This window comes from Platalea leucorodia (genome assembly GCF_965183815.1).
Source record: "Platalea leucorodia genome assembly, chromosome: W".
Taxonomy (NCBI): Eukaryota; Metazoa; Chordata; class Aves; order Pelecaniformes; family Threskiornithidae; genus Platalea; species Platalea leucorodia.
Genome location: NC_138859.1, coordinates 15,890,537 through 15,909,324, shown reverse-complemented (window position 1 = coordinate 15,909,324; position 18,788 = coordinate 15,890,537). Strand labels below are relative to the sequence as shown.

The 18,788-nt window shown below is 37.7% G+C and overlaps 1 protein-coding gene across 1 annotated transcript in view; it reads right to left on the bottom strand.

Annotated features, from left to right (window-relative positions):
• The window catches only part of LOC309602002 (Golgi phosphoprotein 3-like), a gene marked incomplete at its 5' end in the record, with an annotated part of 33,844 nt that overhangs the window by 11,745 nt on the left and 3,311 nt on the right, over positions 1-18,788 (bottom strand). The gene's annotated exons all lie outside the window — the stretch shown is intronic.

The following is an 18,788-nucleotide window of genomic DNA, read 5'->3' as shown; positions in this document are numbered from 1 at the left end:
CTTATATGGACTGCAAAACTGCAAGCCACATTTATTCTATGAACCACACCACATCTACCACACTTTTTCATCTATATTTCTACATTGGCAGCTGTCTGCTTAAATGGCAGAACAAAATATTTGACCCAATACATTTACTCAATATCTAGAAATACATGTATTGACTTTGGTACTCCATTGCTCAACAATTATGCCCTTCCCCCCAATCTTATAAAAATGATTCTATTTTAATTACAGAGTAGCTAAGTTAAATATTAAAAAACATGCAAGAACAGTATCTAAGACAAAACAAAATAATTCTGAGAAATTATTTGTCTTTTGAGAAATGACTGCAGAAACACTTGGTATGATTCAGAAAGACCTTCCAAAACTCCTCTAGCGATGCATCTCTGAAAACATTCACTTTGGGATTTTTTTAGAGAAAAGTACAGGAAACAAGAAAAAAGAAAAAGAAAAAAAAAAAAGAAAAAGAAAAAAGAAAAAAGAGAGAGAACACTCCTTTTCATAAAATTTATCCTAACCAGTAACAAAGACCAGCTTAAATCAAGAGCAATACAATTTTATTCTATTCGCAAATAAAAGCTGCCAATGTATAGAGATATTAAATGCATACATCTGAAGTTTGCTAAACACAAACCAGTCACTAACACATGCCATTAAATATAGATTTCTAGGAACGTGATAATATTTGTTTCCATTTAGCACTTAGCTATTTTCAAGAGCTGTATTATATAGATGACCAATACTTCCAAAAATTCTACAAAAGTTTTGAATCTCTAGAAAGTAATTACTGAAATATGTCACAGACATTTATTTTAAAGGCCATAAATATAAGTTTGGAAAGGCATTTGAGAAGTTATCTAATCAGCCTTATACTCAGAGCTGATACTTTGCGAGTATCAGCTACTCTCATAAGTCAGCCATTCTGTAAATTAAGATTTTGGTTGGCACCAGACATTTCTTTGCCAAAAAACATACAAGATAAGGTGCAGTATTTGCTTGATGAAAAAGAAAAAAAAAAAAAAAAGAAAAAACACCAAAAAAAACACCAAAACCCCAACCCCCCCAAACAAAAAAAAAGAAAAAAAAAACAAGAAAAAAAGATTACTCCTACATTCTACTATTTTCAATCAAATAGCCTCTTTACATAAAAATAATTTTTAAAATCAGACAACACATATGCAAACTAAAAATCTATTGGACAAACTTACAGCTGTGGCATGATAAATATACACTTCTTTCTATTCACAAAAATTGTTATATTATTATGCAAACAATTCAAGCGCTAGAAATTTTTTTCCCTTGTTTAGCAATGAAAACTGAATTTATTTTTAAAGTGAGTATTTTTCAATGAAGTGACTTTAACTATACCACTCCCGGCAGCAATTACCAGATGTAAACTCCTCTGCTCCAGCAGTTATTCAATATATATGGCCTCAGGCTGTGGGTTGCAGAGAAATACAGGATCATAGGATAATTCAGGTTGGAAGGGACCATAGGAGATCTCTAGTCCAACCTCCTGCTCAAAGCAGGTTCAGCTATGAAGTCAGATCAAGTTGCTCAGGGTTCTATCCAGGCAAGTCCTGAAAACCTCCAAGGATAGAGGCTGCACAACCATCTAACAGTTTTTAATCAAGTGATCCTGAAAGTCAGCTCAAAAAGATTATGGTCTTCATAAATGGAACTGCTTGCTCTAGTGGGCTAGATGACAATAAAGTCATAGAACGTATACTGCCTCACCTTCTGTTTTGGGGTTTTTTTTGTGGTTTTTCCCAGGCTCAGAGTTTACAGGTGATCCACAAGAAAAGGAACGTCATATTTCAATATACAGAGATTATACTGCTATTAAACAGTGAAGAAAAAGATATTTTATAAGTCAGTGTCATCCTGAACATTTTTCAGTCCATTAAACTGATCTTTCCAAATAGTTCAGTCAGATAGACTGATCATTTTTGGCACTTACTGCAAAGACCTCAGACAACTGAAGGAACCTTCACAGAAGGTCAGTTTAGCACACAACAGTCTAACTAAATAATCCTTTAAATTAACTCAAACTTCTTGGTGTACCTGAAACAGAGTAGAAGCAGACATTTATCTTCAACATTGCAAACAGCTCCTTGACACCTACTTTAAATGGCATACAGCATAACTAGAAAAAGGTGCACAAAACACAAAAGAGAAACAATAATGCTTAGCATTATAGAGCTATTGCCTATTAAAGAGACTATAGATGGACAGTGAAGAAAATGGGTAAAGAGAATAATAACATACATAGAAGGAGAATAGCAATATAGAATAATGTACTATTTGCACAGGAAACAATTATTTTTCTCTTTTTCCACAGACAACTAGAAGGTCGTAAATGAAGCTAGCTCACGGGTTGGAAAAGTCAAAGGCCAATTTCTTTTCTATGTTTCTATTCAATTGTTTTTATAGGAAGGCAAAAGTTAAAAAAAAAAAACAAAACCAACAACACACACCTTTAAAAAATGAGTTAAATTCATAGGAGATTGATAATGAAGTCTGACAGACAGCAATAGATCTGTAAGCCCACGCATGGCCTGGAAAGCCCCCACCCAGTTGAAGTCAGTGTACACTGGAGGAATAGTCATTCCATGTTCCCTGAACATGGCCTGACCATTGCCGGTTACAGGTTATGGAACAAGGATTTGGTTTGAACTTTTAACACTGTTCTTATAATATATTCCAAATACCTAACAGTCTCAAAACACTTTGATTGAAGATCAAAGATCACTATTTATAGATGCAAATCATTCCACTATTTAATGCTCTTAAATAGCACTAGTATTCTCACAAATACACCACCAAATATTTTTATCTGGCTTCCTACAAGTCTTTTATAATTTTATAAACATCCTAACTCAATGAAATACTTATTTCATTAAAGTTGCTAAGCAGCAGGGGGGAGAAAAAAAAAGTCTTATAAGGCAGGGAATTATTTTTATCTGACAGCAATCACGCTAGAATAGCACTTCAAGCTATGAATAGCTCGCAAGAAAAAATTTTAAATCTACATTGATTCAAAGATCAAAAGAATGTTTACAACTGTCATGTTTATTTACACAAAGACAGCACAAAAGCATTTTTTGTCAGAGCTGACCTAGAAATTTTCAAGTAAAAACTAGTTTTGCTAGACAAGCATAAAGGGAAATGAAAATAAAGTTTACAACAGAAAATTGTTACCATGTTAACTTTGAAAGCTCAGACTTTCCACTCAGGTATGGCAAAGCACAGAGCTAATTAGATCCTCTTTCTGCTTAAAGAATAAGTTATCCAAAATCCATGTTCATTAGACCATTTCTCTCCCACCACCTCTCGTAGCATTTATTCACTTTCTCCTCTTCCCATGCCCCTTACCCAATTCCTAAGCTCACACGTCTTCCTGTTCAGTTATCCATTAATCACTTGAAACTCTCACTTATTAAATACTGTCCATCTCCTAACGATGGCCCTGTGCCTCAGTGTTACCCAACCTACCTTACCTTCCACTCCCTGCTTTTACCTTGCCTCTTCAGCTGCACTTCCCCATGATCAAACTGTGACACTCACTCTCCTACTGCAGCTCCCTTCCCCACCTCATCTTACCGTGACATGTAATACGTTAACTTTTCACTTCCAGGTTTATAAAGATCTGAATTTCTGCGGCCCTTGTGGATTTCCTTAGACCTGTTCACACAAATGGTGCAGACAAGATAGCAAAGTATGTACACTATATATGGTGAGCAGCCATCTTATTCTTGTCTCTGCTCCAAGAAGGGGAGGGGAAAGCCACATGATTATATTAGCATACATACAAGCAAGTAAGCCTTACTGATACGCTGGGTCTAGTTTTGCCGAGCAAAGCGCAAGCTCTTACAGCTTCTTCCTACTTGCTGTAGGAATACTCCAGCTCAGATCTGCATATAAAACAGTGTAAACATATACCAGGACCCAGCCTCCTACAGATGCTGGCATGCAGAGTGCAACAGGAGACAGCGTTCACACGCGTAGCCCACAGGAAAGGAAGAGACAGGGAAGAGACCCCGAGTGGAAATGCCCTACCAATATCCCTTAAAACTTTAGCTTACATTATTCCCTAACAATCTCCTTTCCCAGTTTGCCTCCAAGATGCCTGACTCTCAAACTTCACAAAGCTATACTTAAAACGGAATAGGGTCCTAGGACTTGCAAAAAAGCGTTTTATAAGGATTGCTAGAAATTATGAGAACTCCTGCATAGACAAAGAACTAATGTCATTGAACAGCTCAAAGGTTATCACCCCAGCTGTGAAAAACCTAGTGGGATCATCTGTTTATGCTATAATAAAGCCATAGCAAGATGGGCAAACTATATATAGAGAAGACATGTACACATTAGCTCTGACAACACCATAGCATTCTGAATTTAGTGGCTATTCAAATATTTTGTTGAAGCACTCAGTACTAAGTATTACAGAATAAGAGCTATTGTGGAAGTATTAAGGTACACTTCTACAGAACACATTGATTTCTAATTTTTCAAGACACTCAAAATTTAAATTTCTAGATATTTAAAATCCATAAGTTACTCAAGAGATTTCATAAATCAAAGATTATTTGTAAAAAATGTTTTTTAAAAGACAGATAAGACACCACTTTCTCCATCTCTGATCCCAAAAGGCACTGCAGTAATGACCACTATAATTTACTAAGTACATAAACAATCAGAATGAGAAGATTCTAACATGACCAGACCGCCTGAAGGTATTTGGCAAAGATGAGTGACAAGTGTGTTAGCAATTTCTACAGAATCGATGCTGCTTTAAGAACTTGCACGAAACTTCAAAATCATTTCACTTAAGCACAAAACAGCCAACCTTCATCGAGCAGTCATTGTTACCTCTTACGTTGTTCTACTCAGCTTCCAAGCAATTGTCAAGCTAGTTCTATTAAAACAAAACAAAAAAAAAAAAACCAAAAAAATCCCCAAAAACCAAACAAAAAAAACCCAAAACAACAACCAACGTTTGGCATTTTCTCTATCCCAAGTGCAAATTAAAGCCACCCAGAAGTAGCAGTGCAAAAACTACAATTAAATTGCAGATGCCATTTCACATTTATAGACATTACACACCTCAAAATACTAACTGAGAAAGTCTCTTTAATGGATTAGAGTGAGGATTTAAAAAAAAAAAAAAAAATTTCCTTCATAAAAATGAGGACAAAATACTTATATGAGACCATGTAATGTTTTGCTTCAGAATATTTTCTTTGTTTTACCCATAAGAGTTACTAAAAATCTCTTCCCACTGCAGAAATACACATTCCCTCTCTAATTTTCAGTTAACTCCTAATAGGAGAGCAGCAGTTCTACTATACCTGGCACAGACCAGAAAAGGGTGGGGAAGAGTGAAAAATTCGTGAAAATCTCTGATTCAAAAGAAAGAAAAGAAGCACTTGCAGAGTTCCAACCCTGAGGTAAGATACACACATGGTAGTAAAAAAAAAAAAAAAAAAAAAAAAAAAAGAAAGTGTTTAACTTACTTGGTTAAGGCCACCTGTTTACAGAACTTTCTACAGCACAACATAGACTGTGGCTGCCAATGCATTCCCTGATCTAACCCAGTGAGTCTCAAAGTATTATAGATTACTTTGCAGACCACAGAGCCATGGCAAATAGAAATCAGCTTTATAAGTCTTTTAAAAAAGCATCATAAACCCATGTAATAGTCTGCAAAGATAACTGAGGTTTACAATAGCCTGCTCACCATAAAATAAAATATTTATTTATTTTAGCAACAACAGGCCCCTCAGGCCCATCCTCAGATCCACACAGACTCGTATTCAGTATTAGAGGTCAGTGTTAGGTCAAAGTCTTGGCCCTGACTCAGACTCAATTTACATTTATGAAGAACCACAACAGCAGAGCTTCTCTGAGATAATGCATATAACACTGCCCATTCTAAACTTCTCTTTCTAAATGCCTTTTCATTTTATATTTAGACTTAATAGTACTCCTTAAACACTCACCTAGCACCCTCTACTTAAAAGCAAAACAAAAGATTTATTGTAACCAAACTGAAATAAACCAAAGGGGAACCTTCTGAAGAAGAAACATCACCAGAGTTACCTGAAACCCTGAATTCCTGCTCTCAGGAAATTCCAAATTCTTCTTTTATGAAAGACACAAACAAAAAGACTTCAAAACTTAGTAAAGAATGCATTTTCTGAAACTTAATTTAGAGACAGCAGAAATAAAATGTTGTTTTAACCCTTTTTAGCCATAGTAGCCCCATCAGAAAGGGAGCTGGTCAACCTGGAAAGTAACAGAAAGCCAAGATAGACAACAATTACAGCTCCTGAGGAGTCTGAAAGTCCTAGCTCCGAGGCAATATATCTGACAGTCTATCAAGAAGACATGAAACCCCTAACTTCAGGGTTTCTCAGCTAGGAGGCACAATCTAGGTTAGAGAAAGCTTTCACTTTAGCAAACAGTAAATTCTGAATTTACAGGTAGCCTGTTTTCCATTAGAAGAATATTTCAGAGGAAAAATTTCAGCCAGCTCTACTTGGATGCTAAAAGACAGAAAAACTAGACTTCCTAAACTCTGCTGGAGTTTGCTATTATTTTTATTACTTCTGCATGGATGTCATTCAAATACTGTGTCGATAGTAGCAATATAAAAGCTTTGAGACATAAAACTATTGTTTTGTTTATACACAAACTATCTAGCTTTCCCAAACAATGTTTTTTTCCTAGCCATCTATTCTTTCTGATATGTGGCAGACTATTTCTATAGTATGTTCTCAGAAATCACAGATGAAAAACATACTGGAAAATATTCTGTGCTTACTGGCATCATGGGAAATTATTGAGGGTAATTATCTCCAGGTCTCATTAATCACCCTCACAAAATTTACATGCCAGCATAATAAAAATACAACTTGGAGACCTGTAAAACATACACAGTTCAGTTCTACTTTTAAGATGAGAATGAGAAGAAACAGTTGTTAACAGATGTATAGGCTGAGATGGACTAACTAAAGCAAATATGGAACTTGGAAGAACTTTGAAAGTCAGTTTAGGTCATTTATAGGATTAGACAAAGCAAACTGAGTAGTCTGCTGGTATAAATTATATGTGTGAGACTGATTTTCATGTTGCATAGCACAATTGGCAAAGAGCCTGCTTACTTATAACATTTACACAGTATGTGTCATGAAGCAAGAATACCTGAATGCTTGCTTTGAGTAGTTATCTTAATACTGAGAAAAAGACTCATATTTTGTATATACATAAATTCAGGTATCTTTTCTTAGAGGTACTTAAAGTGGCAGAGAGAAACACCAGGGGAAAAAAGCAGGAAAAGACACTGAGGACAAAATGACACCCCAGTGTTTAATTACTTTCCCAGCATCAGCATCTCTATTTGAACCACTACTTTTCTGCACACCACTTCAACTATTCTTCCTTCAAGAGACTTATTTCAGTTTTACTGACCTTTCAAATCAATGTCACAGCATCTCATTTTAACCTTGCACAAAACCATATAACTTGAGAAGGTACGTCCTCCCCACAGTCTTCATTTTTAGCCATTTGAGGGCTAAACCCAAGAACACAGTCCAACAAAGCACGAACTGCTGCTGAAGACAAAGTATCTATTTTTTTCACCCCATCGCAGCACACTGCTGCTATCTCTTTTGACACCACAGTAGCATTTGTGTAGTCAACTAGATGAGAACGTGGCCTGTCTGAAAGCTAATGGTCAGTCTCTTCACCTGATTCACTGAGAAGATGAACAAATTGCAGAAGCAGCATGGAAAAGGGAAGGAACATGGTTGGGACAGACAGCGAAAGGCAAGAGCATCCCCTTCAATGATAATCCACACTTCAATGGACAAACTTATTTCAAAACCTGAATCGTTTTCACAACCTGAATAGTTACAGCTAGAACTATTCAGTTAGTCTTTGGGATAAAGAGCTCAAAAAAAAAAAAATTTAAAAAAAACACCCCATACATTATTGGGTTACCTATACTGAAGCCATTCATGAGCACAATCTGCTCAGAAAACACAAAGGACATAATGCTTAAGGTATCATGCACTATATTCATCAATACCTTGAGCTCCCCATTTTGGAGCTCAGCAATGATTACCCTAATCATCATAAATTTGAAGTTATATTATTTAAATCTGACAGGACAGCAATAGCATCCCTTTCTGATTCTCTGAAGCAATAGCAAGTTTTTTCAGAGGTGTCTACTACCCTATTCTTAGCCAGCAAAAAGCACAGACAGAACATCATAATCCAAAATCATCATCTGTCATCCATTTGAAACCTACTGCAAAAGACAGGCAGAGACAATTTATCTCGAAATATGGGCTGTGGTGAGTTGTATTTCATAATGGACTTGATCACAATTGTGACAGAACTCTCACTTTTTTAGTCAAGGAGTTCCTGTCTGAAGTAGTAATTTTTGGATCTACAGAAAGACAGCTGGGGAGGGCAGAGGGGAAAGGAATAACAGCATATGCTGTCCAGGTGCATTGCAACAGGTTAAAAGTTAATAGGAATTTTGATCTGCCACAGTTTTCACGTCAAAGATGGCTGTTTCCTTCCCCTTGCATCCTATCTCCAACATAAGAATCTCTTGCAAGCAATTTACAACTTTAATCTGCTTCACAGCTATGATTGTTGATGACAAACACTGTTTTTAAGTATTTTGATTTTAATGAAAAGTACTAGCAGACTGAGGAGCATAGGGCTATCATATTCCCAAAAAAGACGAGAACCATCTTAATACACTGTTTCCTTTATGTAGTCTCTCTACAATTACCAATATTATTTTGATTTTTTGAAAGCAGCTGGAATCACCTGAAGAACTTCTACAACACATCTCCTTAAAACTGTTCCCAAATCCAAAGAGGTAAAATACAAAATACAAGCACTAAGTACATATAAAGGATAATGAAAGTACCTGGTTTATTATAAATTATGTTTTAGCATAGAATTTCAATCCTTTCTGTTGACCCAAAAGCTTCATTTTATTAAATCCAAATTCATCTATCATTGTATTCTTCTACAACAGAAACACTACATCCTCTTGGATATTCACGTCAAGTCATGCAATTAATTGGAGATGCTATCAGACAGGGGTGGGAGAGGACAAAGAAGAATAAGTGAATGTTAGCTTCTGACACCTTTACACAATTCTGTGGTTCCTATCCTTTTAGCTGAAAGTAAAATTGCTGATTAGAAAGAAAGAAAAATTTCCTGCTATTGTTGCAGGTAAATAAATCTCTTCTTTGTGATAATATAACTATAAGCAGATCTCTCAGGCAGATCAAAGTCAATAACTGAGTTACTGTAATAAGTTTATGGATTCTTGTCGTGGTTTAACCCCAGCTGGCAACTAAGCACCACACAGCCCCTCATTCACTCCCCCCCAGTGGGATGGGGGAGAGAATCGGAAGAGTAAAAGTGAGAAAACTCATGGGTTGAGATAAAGACAGTTTAATAGGTAAAGCAAAAGCCGCATGCACAAGCAAAGCAAAGCAAGGAATTCATTCACTGCTTCCCATGGGCAGGCAGGTGTTCAGCCATCCCCAGGAAAGCAGGGCTCCATCATGCATAATGGTTACTTGGGAAGACAAACGCCATCACTCCGAACATCCCCCCTTCCTCCTTCTTCCCCCAGTTTATATGCTGAGCATGACATCATATGGTATGGAATAGCCCTTGGGCCAGTCTGGGTCAGCTGTCCTGGCTGTGCCCCCTCCCAGCTTCTTGTGCACCTGGCAGAGCATGGGAAGCTGAAAAGTCCTTGACTGGTGTAAACTCTACTCAGCAAGAACCAAAACATCAGTGTGCTATGGACATTATTCCCATCCTAAATCCAAAACACAGTACTATACCAGCTACTAGGAAGAAAATTAACTCTATCCCAGCTGAAACCAGGACAATTCTTTAGATAAAAAAAACTCTTAAAAGCTAGTATTTTATTTAGGAACATCATCATTCTATAAGGAATAACTAATACAATTTCTGAATCTCTTGAAGGGGGTGGAAGTCAGCAAGACTGATGCTATATATGCTTAATTTAATATTGAGCATATTTTATAAAGTATTTGTCCAACAAATCTGATACCTGACTTTTCAAGTCAATCCTAAAAACTTCAACCACATCCTTTTTCAGAGCAGGAAATTCTTATATTAGAAATAATGTTTATTCTTCCAGCAAGAAGCTTCTCAACATAAAAATAAGCAAACAGATCTTGTAAAAATGAACACAAAATACAAAAAACAAAAACAACAAAAAAAACCTCAACCCACAAGCTTTTCCAAGTTCTCAATGACAAATAGAAAAGCTGGTCAATACTAGGAGAACTAACTGCATATTTATTCTGATAATTTGAAGCCCTTAGATCCTGTTGTACAGCCAACCAGCATTTGTTCCTCCTTAACTAGGTCCTTATACAGATTTCTATAAAGCTCTGATTCAGCTATTCAAGTAACCTTAAAGAGACTGTAAACATATAAAGCACCTTAAACTCCAGTGAGAACCAATTAAAAGTCTTTTTACCGGCATAACTAAACATACTCATAAGAAGTTGGGGGAAAATGCAAACAATAGAAAATAATGATGGAAGAGGAGAAAAAGGAAAAGCTTCATTGCAACATTCATTGAAGACAGGTTAGAATGTTCAAAATTATTTGAACCCTCAAGGTAAAATTAGGCTGCTCTCACCACAGGTATCTTATTATATGAATTGATCCATTTTCACCTTCAGGGGATCAAAAAGATCTGTTCTTTTCTTTCCAATGCAGGTTATTGCAATTTTATCTACCTGAAGATGAGCGTTACCACAGCACAGAAGCTGCAGCTGACAATGAATAAGTCTCAAACAAGAAAAGCTGACATGGTCAAATTATGCATGTACTTTAATGACCTAGAGATTCTCTGTTACTTTCCAATATACATTCAATACACATATATTTATCTATAAGTCTAATAACTATATATTTATTACCGCTAAGAAAATCTTATACTCCCAGACACTATGGTACTGCACAATGCCAGACAGATTAAAACACAAACCCAAATTCAGCTTCTGTGGCAGTATTCTCTGGCAAGACCCAAATCAATTTCCTTTGACAAGGAACTGTGTGGTCTTACCCCAATCCATTCATACTCAGCTGAAAATATAATGTTCAGGGTTAGGGTCTTGCTTAAAAAATTCTTCATTAATAGTTTCAATCCCTTCCCTCCTCTATGGACCTATAAGACAAGAGAGAAGAACCAAAGCCTCCACAGTTCTGGAATACAAGAACAACAGTAAGATGAGAACATGCTCAAAATTTTTTTCTCATGTTTAGGCTCTAAGACAACAAGCATCCCTGAAATGCAAAACTGATTTTTGGTTTTGACAGCAATAGTATTCAATAAAATTTATTATTATCTAGAAGATTATAAAAAGACAAACCTCAATTTTTCTAATAGAATTGTTCTCACATCTACTGTCTGATGGATTTTGAATTTCACTGCTTCTCTGGACCAATCTGTTTTAAAATATATTTGGTGAAAGACATGACCCAGCTTCACCTGACAGGAATGCATTCAGAGAAGGCAGGCGCAGGCACGTGTGTATGTGTGTGTATGTATAAATAAAATAACCCAAACCAAGAGATTCATTTTTCATGTAGCTCTTAAATGGGTACAAAGGTATTTCAGATCCAGTAAAAGAAATACAGTTCTATCTATCTATATAATTACAAAAAATAAAAATGCTTTTCTGAAGACAAAATAATTTAAGGAGACATTCATCCCTCTTAGCAGTCATCCCTAAAAAATCATAATAATAAGATAAAAACAACATACCCAGAATTTGTGAATATTCAAAATATTCAAGTAAGACACCTGCTAGAGGAATACTTTGGATTTTCTCACATGTCAAAGGGAAAAATATTCAAACTTCAAGTCTGGATATGTCATTTGCAATTAAAATAAATTGGATTCCTCTTCATACTAGATTAAGGGTCTATGTCAACCTATACCTAGCTAGCTCTTTGCTGCAAATCTTACCTTTCAAGTAAACCACCATCTTCTCAACCCAGAAGGTTGCAGCAACATCTAATGATACATCCTGAGCTACAGAACTTTTGAAAATTAGTATCTGGTTTAAAAAAGAAAAGCAAGCCAGAGTGCAGAAGTGTTTATTAGTGGAATACTACAATGTGAGCACTTTGACAGCAGACTGCAGTCCCTCCTGATTTCCTCTTTTGATGCAATTTAAATCATTAGTCATTTTGCTAGAACATAAATTGTAGTCTAGTTATAAACAGAAGGTAAATTAGCAAGGAAAATCTCTGAAGTGTTCTGACAGCCAAATGCTAGAAATACTTCAGCAATCATACACATATTCTACAAGGCGCAATATTGCTGACAAGAAACTTGTCAGGTATTTGATTAACCTGCCGCTGCATTTAAGAATAAATGGCAAACAGCAACTGCTGTTGACTACTGAAAGCACTGTATTGGGTTTGTCTGGCAAGGTTTTGGTAGCCAGGGGGGCTATAGGGGTGGCTTCTGTGAGAAGATGCCAGAAGCTTCCCCTACGTCCGATTAAGCCAGTGCCAGCCGGCTCCAAGACGGACCTGCCGCTGGCCGAAGCCGAGCCAATCAGTGACATTGGTAGCGCCTCTGTGATAACATATTTAAGAAGGGGAGAAAACTGCTGCACAACAGCAGTCAGAAGAGAAAGGAGTGAGAATATGTGAGAGAAACAACTCTGCGCACACCAAGGTCAGTGAAGAAGGAGGGGGAGGAGGTGCTCCAGATGCCGGAGCAGAGATTCCCCTGCAGCCTGTGGTGAAGACCATGGTGAGTCAGGCTGTTCCCCTGCAGCCCATGGAGGTCCACAGTGGAGCAGATATCCACCTGCAGCCTATGGAGGACCCCACGCCGGAGCAGGTGGATATGCCCGAAGGAGGCTGTGACCCAGTGGAGAGCCTGTGCTGGAGCAGGTCTTGTGGCAGGACCTGTGACCCCGTGGGGGACCCACACTGGAACAGTCCGTTCCTGAAGGACTGTACCCCGTGGAAAGGGCCCACGCTGGAGCAGTTCCTGAAGAACTGCAGCCTGTGGGAAGGACCCATGTTGGAAAAGTTCACGGAGGACTGTCTCCTGTGGGTGGGACCCCATGGAGCAGGGGAAGAGTGTGAGGAGGAAGGAGCAGCAGAGACAGTGTGTGATGAAGTGACCACAACCCCCATTCCCCATTCCCCTGCGCCGCTCAGGGGGAGGAGGTAGAGAAATTGGGAGTGAAGTTGAGCCCTGGAAGAAGGGAGGGGTGGGGAAAATGTGTTTTTAGATTTGTTTTTATTTCTTATTATCCTACTCTGATTTGATTGGTAATAAATTAAATTAATTTCCCCAAGTCAAGTTTGTTTTGCCTGTGGCAGTAACTGCTGAGTGATCTCCCTTGTCCTTATCTCAACCCACGAGCCTTTCATTATATTTTCTCTCCTCTGTCCAGTTGAGGAGCGGGAGTGGGGGAGCCAGCCAAGGTCAACCCACCACAAGTCAAATGCTATTGTCCAGCTTTTCAAGCATGTACACAGGCATACATTACAGAGATGCATCTCTTCACTAAAATGAAGTTAATAAAAAAAAACATAACTTTGCTGAAGAGGCGGCAACTAACACATGCACAATGCTGAACCCTTAAGAGACCCCCTGAACAAATCAACACTTAAGAGTCTGACTGTTCATTTAGGAATGAAAAGACAAACTTAGAAGCCTAACTTTCACCATGATTAAGTGTATACATGTGCAGATAATGACTTCAAATATTTGTATGGTTCTTGCAAAGATGCCTTCCATCAGGGTCCAATCTCTGTTCTCCATACTTTGTGCAAAATAAAAGATGTAGTTAATTTGTTCCATAACCTGCAAATTGATTTCTATACTACTACTTATTGTCACTGAGAATAAAATCTGACATTTATTTGAAAGAAATGTTTAATTAGAACTGGTGCTTAAATCCTCCACATCAGATATTTCACTCAAAAAAACCCCAAGGCTTCCCACAGCAGTAAGCAAATATAGCAGGATCAGAAAAATAACTCACATCCTGCCTAGATACAACAACCAGAAGCTTGCAATGCAAATCTTACACACATTTACTGTCTCCTAGTGGTGGGTTGACCCTGGCTGGCAGCTAAGTCCCACACAACTGCTCCCCCACCCCCCAGCAAGATGGGGGGAGAGAATAGGAAGAACAAAAGTGAAGAAAAAAACCAACCAAACCAAACCAAAAAACATGTGATGCAAAGACATTCACTCACCACCTCCCACACGCAGACTGATGCTCAGCCAGTCCCCAAGCAATGACCACCTACCAACCCCCCCCTTCCCTTTTTATTGCTGACCATGACACTATACACTATATATATCCCTTTGATCAGTTAGGGTCAGCTGTCCCTCCTCACAGCTTCTTGCGTACCTCGATCCTACTCACTGGGGGCAGGCAGAGTGAGAAACAGAGGTGGCCTCGATGCTGTGTAAACACTGTTCATCAACAGTTAAAACATGGGTGTGTTATCAACATTGTTTTGGTTAAAAAAAAAAAAAAAAAAATCTAAAAATCTAAAACCTAGCACCATACTGGCTGCTGTGAAGAAAATTAACTCTACCCCAGCCAGACCCAGTACACTCCTCTTAAAAACAGTAAGAAAACCAAAATCTGGTATGTCCTTCTAATGCAGACAAAGCAAGTCTAATATTGGCTGACTAAAGAATAGGTGGAAGTTTCACTGACTTTGACTAACTAAGCCACATTAAAACTACAATTCCCTCTTCTGGGCTTATAAATATACTGTATCTGCCCCCAAATACAACAACTATCCCTCTCTTCTACCTTTTCTTCTACAGTTGTCACAATTTAAAACACTATAAAGCACTGTGTTATTTCAAACCATTAATGTGGATGGATTTCCAGAGCAATGTTTTGGGTGTTTTTAAAAAAAAAAAAAAAAAGTGTGCATAATGGATAGGAATTCCTCTCTTTGTCTAAACGTCCCCTAGTTTCCTTTCAGTTTGTTCTTTTGTGAACAGGTCTCTCACTGGTTTCACTTATGCAGGTGCAAACAATTTTCAAGAAACAGATTATCTCATAATAATGCCATGTCAACATTTTCACTATGAGATAAAAAATTCCACTCATTTCACTGTTCTCACATTAAAAGGAACAAGTTCTTCCGTTTAGTACTTAACATGTACTAACTGTAAATTGAAAGTCTCAGACACAGACTGCAGATGCTGCTAAAGCAGAAGTCCCATTTAAACACCCAGCATGGGCAAAGCAGTTGTAATTAGCACTTCCTAAGTGATTAGTATAGATCAAACATCCATCTGGCATTTACCTCAACCTAGCCAATAAATGTCATACCTGCCTTCTCCACTGTGCAATGCAGAATACATACTGAAATGGCAACATAATACATATGGAATGCTTCTCTCGTGGTAGATACTGTCAAATGTGAAAGTGCCGGAGTAAAATCAAGTGTCTACTGAAGTAAAAAATGGAAGTGCAATGTGCTGTGCAAAAATTATTTGCTAAATAGAAAACTCATGGTACATCCCATGTACAAAAGACACCTAGCATGGCAGTTAAGTACTCTCTAACTAATACAACCACGATGCTATCTAGTAAGACCATAAAGGCAGATGACTAGAAAGTGTATAGCAATAAGTAGCTTACAAGTGCTTAAAAGAATATCAGCAACAGAAAGATATGCAAAAAGCCTGATAGCCTAATTTCTCAGTGTGATGAATAAATCCTGTAACATCCACAAATAAAAGACCTATGAGCGTTTAACAGCTCTCCATTTACAAAGGTCTAGCTTACAAGGCATACTATTTTATTATCTTAATGGTGGAAAGGAAAAAAAGGAAAGGAAAAAAAGGAAAGGAAAAAAAGGAAAGGAAAAAAAGGAAAGGAAAAAAAGGATTGAAATGCAGTATTTTAGTATAAGATATACTGGGGGAGGTGGGGAAGACTTGACATGCATAATAGTGGTCTGCACTCAGACTAACAGCTTAGTCATAGTTCCACATACCTATGTGCCCCTACTCATCCAGGCTTACATACAATGCACTTAGATGAAGAGAACAGTTGTGCACTATTTTATGTGTAACCTTGTAATTTTTGTGTCTGAAATGTGAAATCATTCTGCAGTAACATTTTACAAATATTTCTGAAAGGAAAGAAAATAAATTACTGAAATTGATCTAAGACCTGTTTGCAAGCTGGGAAAAACCCAGTTAAAAGTGGCACGTGATAAATTGACTATTATTTTTTTCTTTCTTTACTAAGTTATGAGAAAACAGATTGAGAATGTTGTCTATGCAGAGGAAACTGAGCCATGCATTTACTCCAGAGTAGCTTCCCCTTCCCATCCTTCCACTGGATGAAAAGCTGGACGTGAGACAGCAATGTGCTCTCACAGCCCAGAAAGCCAACCGTATCCTAGGCTGCATCAAAAGAAGCGTGGCCAGCAGGTCGAGGGAGGTGATTCTGCCCCTCTACTCTGGTCTGGTGAGGCCCCACCTGGAGTACTGCGTCCAGCTCTGGGGTCCTCAGCACAGGAAGGACATGGACCTGTTGGAGCAAGTTCAGAGGAGGGCCACAAAAATGATCAGAGGGCTGGAACACCTCTCCTATGAGGAAAGGCTGAGAGAGCTGGGGTTGTTCAGCCTGGAGAAGACAAGGCTGTGGGGAGACCTTATTGCGGCCTTTCAGTACTTAAAGGGGGCTTATAAGAAAGATGGGGACAGACATTTTAGCAGGGCCTGTTGCGATAGGACAAGGGGTAATGGTTTTAAACTAAAAGAGAGCAGATTCAGACTAGATATAAGGAAGAAATTTTTTACAATGAGGGTGGTGAAACACTGGAACAGGTTGCCCAGAGAGGTGATAGATGCCCCATCCCTGGAAACATTCAAGATCAGGCTGGACAGGGCTCTGAGCAACCTGATCTAGTTGAAGATGTCCCTGTTCATTGCAGCAGGGGTTGGACTAGATGACTTTTGGAGGTCCCTTCCAACTGAAGCCATTCTACAATTCCCCCAGTAATGCAACACAGAAGTGAATATGTGCTGTAGTAATTATTTGCTCTGTGAGTAGGAAAGTCATTCTTGAATATATTGTCTGTAGCCTGGTCAATTTAGCACTGCTAAGGCGGCACCGTACATGTAGCTTAGCTAATTGAGATAAATGCTGCAGTACTTGAACTACTTTAGTATCAAAGAACACCTGAAATAATACCATTTTTTCTTTAACGTAAAAAGTTAGTTTTCAGTTCCATGATTACTTCCCTTCTAGCAATTAACAGCAATACTTTTTCAGATATACTTCATGCAAAATTTTTAATAAAAACAGCTTGCTATAGGAGAGGAAAAAGAGTTACAGCTTTGTTTATTAAGAGCACTTAGAAAAACCGAGAAGTATCACTAGAAAGGCTTTAACAATGTTTTTGCCTTTGTCCTACACTAGACAGCTTGACATGAAAGAAGGGACTACACTACACTGGAAGTTATCCATGAATAAATAATATAGATTACAGATTAGCCATGCTGTAAGAACAGGGATAACCACACTAGCTGCATGCAGAACCATGAAACATAAACACCATTTCAACACAATGTCAACTTGTATCCAAAGTGCTGCTTCCAAATCAGCATGTCATCCTCCAAAGAGCCCAAAATCTGAAGCAGGCAAACTGGCTCCCTAATAACTTATTTCAATACAATGAAAAGTATCATAAGCTGGAGACCTTCACATGAACTATTTGGACAAAAAGCTGTAACACTAAATCTTCAGCAATAAATTAAGTTTCTGAAAGCCAAATACGAGTAACAAAGATCCAAAAGAATTTCTGTACCTAACAAAATGATTTAACATTACTTCACCCTCACAAATGACATTTTAGTCTTCACCAACAAAAGTGTAAATAAAACCAGAAATATTTACTGTTGCAGCATACTGCAGTACATGACAATTATTTCAGCATACTTCATGTGAGTTTTCTTTCAGCAAATAAGGAATTACTTACAGATCAAATAAGTATTTTTTCTTACTAAATATAGTTATCTGAACTACAGAAGTAGGTGCTGTGTCTCTATAGCTGCTTCAATTTGTTTAGTTGTGGTACATCGTATAGAGGATAGGAGCAGCTGTGTGCATTGCTGTATTTTAATAGATTCACAATTTGTACCAGGAGAACTCCAAAAAGGAAAAAAAAACAAAAACAAAAAAACATAAAAGCCATAAACACCCCTATATGTACAAAAAACTTAAATGGAGCAACAGTTATAGAGCACAGACACCTAGCAACCTCTCAGTTTTCTATGGGACTGAGCTACAAGATGTCTGGAAGAGCTGTAATAAACAAACTGGCCTGTACTCATCTCTTAGCTGTCATTTTTAAATAAGCTAACTTAATATTTATCACTCCCTTCTTTTGGGAGTGATGACCTCAGATGCTTCAGTAGTTCTACAGAATAACCTCCCTTTTGCTGTGGCTTTGACCTATTCTATTGCAATACTGTTTTTAACCTAATACAGCAAAGTATTTTATTTTGGTAAGTATTTTTTATTCCTATAGCAACAGGCTATTGCTCTATTCTAAATGGATGAACATGATTCCCTTTCCCAGTCATGTTTCTGAAGGGTTTCCAAATAAGTTGTAGGTGTTCTTGTGATGCTCCTTTTGTTCCAGTATATTACCTGCTCCTCCAAGGACACTGC